Raw genomic sequence first — 4,068 nt, forward strand, 5'->3', positions numbered from 1 at the left:
ACACACACACACACACACACACACACACACACACACACACACACACACACACACACATATATATGTATACTCTAGCATATGTTATCATGCTAATTAATATTAATATACATATATCAACTACAGCCGACACGTGTTAACTACATGAGTCTTGGCATTGAATTGCATTTTTTCTTTTGTTTTAATATTGCACCCCACCCCCCACCTCCCTCTGTGTGTGTGTGTAAAAATTAATAGTGAATCTCTCACACAAGCACATACTGCCTGAATGGAGGTCATGACCTTCATATGTAATTTCGCTTCAGTCATATTTCTGTGTATGCACACATATGCATGCGTGTGTGCATCTCTCTCTCTCTCTCTCTCCTCTCACTCTTCTTTTCACTTCTGCTCTCTCTCTCACTCACACACGCACTCTTGAAATTCCGGTTAAAAACATAAAGGTGTAAGTTGATCAAAGTCAAAACTGAAATATTTCTGCTGTTTTTCACATGAAAAAATCATCATCATCGTCATCATCATTCTTTTATTCTTTTATCTGTTTCAGTCATTTGGGTGCGACCGTGCTGGAGCACTGCCTTAAATGGTTTTAGTTGAATAAATCGCGCCCCCCCCCCACGATTTATTCTTTGTAAGCGTAGTACTTATTCTATCGGTCTGTTTTGCTGAACTGCAAAGTGACAAGGACGTAAACGCACCAACATTGGTTGTCAAGCAATAGCGGCGGGGGGACAAGCACAGACAAACACACATAAATACATATATATACGAGAGGCTTCTTTCAGTTTCTGTCTACCAAAACCACTCACAATGCTTTGGTTGACTTGAGGCTATAGTAGAAGACATTTGACCAAGGTGCCACGCAGTGGGACTGAACCTGGAACAAGGTGGTTCGGAAGTATGAGGTGAAGGCGGCATGGCTTAGTGGTTAGGGTGCTGCATTCACAATCACATGACCATGGTTTCAATTTCCATACCAGCAGTACATAGTGTCTTTGAGCAAAACACTTTATTTCACATTGCCCCAGTCTACTCTGTTGTACACAGGCCATCCTGCAATGGACTAATGGTCCCATTCCAAGAGAATGCTGGGTTGCTTGCCTAACCAGCAAGGGTGTGGCATCATTCGAAAGCTCCAGCATGGCGAGGAAGTGCATTGTGATCAGAGGTGTCAACAATGTCCGATAGTCTGCTTTTTGTTTTTTTACTTATTTGCCATTAGACTGTGGCCACGCTGGAGCACCACCTTGAAGAGTTTTTAGTCAAAACGAATCCACTCGTAGTTGTTTTTTAAGCCTGGAACTGACTCTATTGGTTCATTTTGCTGAACTGTTAAGTTCCCTCCCCAAAAATTGCTGCCCTCGTGGCAAAATTTGAAACCATTATTGTTATTGTTATTATTATTATTAACAAGGTAGCGGGCTGGTAGAAACGTTGGCATGCTGGGTGAAATGCTTAGCAGTATTTTGTCTGTTGCTACGTTCTGAGTTCAAATTCCACCAGGGTTGATTAATAAGTACCAGTTACACATTGGGGTCAATGAAACTGACTTAATCCCTTCTCCCAAATTTCAAGCCTTGTGCCCATAGCAGAAAAGATTATACCTGGTATCATTATTATTGTTGTCATTATTATCATTATTATTATTATTATTATTATTATTGGGAGTTTTACTTGTTATATTTCTCTTGTTATCATATATTTACACGGACCTTTCTTTTTCGCAAAACCCTTTGTTTTTATCATCCTGTGTTTGTCCTTTCATGTTTTTGATTTTATATTAGCCCTTGTGACCAGTAAAACCAGAGTTTATTATTATTATTATCATTATTATTATTATTATTAAGGCAGCAAGCTGGACGAAATGCTTAGCGGTATTTTGCCTGTCACTACATTCTGAGTTCAAATTCCGCCAGGGTTGATTTTGCCTTTCATCCTTTCAGGGCTGATTAAATAAGTACCAGTAAAACACTGGGGAAGGTCGATGTAATTGACCAGTCCCTTCCCCTCAATTTTTCAGGCCTTGTGCCTTTAGTAGAAACAGTTATTGTTATTACTGTTGTTATTATTGTTATCATTTATTATTTTTAGGAAGGACACGCCGTTGTAGAAACCATCCCAAAGTGGACAGAGCACATGGCAGCACTCAGGCTTGTCGAATCCTCTCAAACAATTGAACCCATGTCAGCACGGAGGATGGACATTAAAAGGTGAAGATAATTGTTGTAGGAGCTTTGTCCTTCCATCTGGCACTACATGGAGGTAAGACCATCTTTGTTATTATTGTTGTTGTTGTTGTTGTTGTTGTTGTTCTTTAACCCCAGAAAGGTTTTAATTAGGCCCACTGCCTATGTGAAGGCGCATGGCTCAGTGGTTAGAGCGTCGAGCTTACGATCGCGAGGTTGTGAGTTCAAATCCCGAACCGGGCTGCATGTTGTGTTCTTGAGCAAGACACTTTACTTCACGTTGCTCCAGTTCACTCAGCTGTAGAAATGAGTTGCGACGTCACAGGTGCCAAGCTGTATCGGCACCTTTGCCTTTCCCTTGGATAACATCCGTGGCATGGAAAAGGGTGGATGGTATGCATGGATGAATGACTGCTGGTCTTCCATAAACAACCTTGCCCAGACTTGTGCCTGGGAAGGTAACTTTCTAGGTGCAATCCCATGGACAGTCATGACCGAAGGGGGTCTCAGCAGCCTATGATCAAAGGTGTGATTAGCTCTTGGAGAAGAGGTGGAGGTAAGGGGTCAATGAAGGACTACATTACCTGATGGCACCTTTATTTAAAACAACATTAGGCTGCAATTCAAGTTGGAGATGGTTGGTTTGTCTAGCAATTTGAACAACCACTTAGAGGCTCTCTGATCAGACTGCACTCACACACACGTGTGTGTGTTTGTGTTTATATGTATGTGTGTGTGCGTATATTTCTTTTACCTATTTCAGTCACTTGACTGTGGCCATGCTGGTGCACTGCCTTAAAAGTGTTTTTGCTGAACAGTTCGACACCAGGACTTATTTTTAAAGCTTAGTACTTACTCTATTGGTCTCTTTACCAAATCGCTAAGTTACAGGAACATAAACACACCAACACCGGCTGTCAAGTGATGATAGGTAGACAAACACACACAAAACAAAAGCACACATATAGTCGTATACATACGTACGATGATGTCCTGACACAGAGAATCAAGTAAAGGTTGGTGACAGGAAAGGCATTCTGCCTTGGAAAATCTGACATAGCCAATTCCGTCCAAGACATGCAAGCACTGGAAATGTGGATGCTAATATCATGATGACGAAGACGATGACGACAACGGCAATGATGACGATGACAGCAGCAATGATGATGGCAGTAACAATGATGACAATGACAACGATGATGTTGAGGATGATGACCTGATGTGGGTTTTTTTGTGTCTTTTTCTCCAAATTCTCCCCTCTCTACCATAATCTGACATTCTGGTTGAGTATAGGTATGACATCTGCATGTTTTGTAGTCTTAATATAGTGTTGCTGTTGTTGTTGTTGTTGTTGTTGCTGTCTCGTAGACCTTCAGAAGAGAATCGCTGTCCCGGCCTCCACTTCACTCCTCCTCCCCACCGTCTGTGATGTCTTCTTTCAATGTTCACATTCACCATCTCCTCCTCCTCCTCCTCCTCCTCAGATGAAGATAAGATTTGAGGAATACATCACATGGATCATAGCACTGACTCACCAGCTACACACCGTGTGTGTGTGTGTGTATGTCTGTGCATGTATACAAGTGTGTGTGTGTGTGTATATATTTATATAAGTATGTGTATATTTATGTATGTGTATGTATTTATGTATGTGTGTATATATATATATATGTATGTATTTTGTGTTGTGTATATATATATCTATATATATGTGTGTGTGTATACATATGAGTATGTGTGTATATATATATATATATGAGTATGTATGTGTATATATATGAGTATGTATGTATATATATATATATGTGTATATTTATGTATGTGTATGTATGTATATATATATATATGTACATGTGTATGTGTATATATTTATATATGCATGTAT

The 4,068-nt window shown here is 40.1% G+C and overlaps 1 long non-coding RNA gene across 1 annotated transcript in view; it reads left to right on the plus strand.

Moving 5' to 3' along the window:
• The window catches only part of LOC128250690 (uncharacterized), a 17,821-nt gene that overhangs the window by 11,671 nt on the left and 2,082 nt on the right, over positions 1–4,068 (plus strand). The window contains exon 2 of the long non-coding RNA XR_008266693.1: positions 2,089–2,259. This is a non-coding gene — a long non-coding RNA (uncharacterized LOC128250690). The remainder of the gene's footprint in view (positions 1–2,088; positions 2,260–4,068) is intronic.

Source organism: Octopus bimaculoides, chromosome 24 (assembly GCF_001194135.2).
Source record: "Octopus bimaculoides isolate UCB-OBI-ISO-001 chromosome 24, ASM119413v2, whole genome shotgun sequence".
Taxonomy (NCBI): Eukaryota; Metazoa; Mollusca; class Cephalopoda; order Octopoda; family Octopodidae; genus Octopus; species Octopus bimaculoides.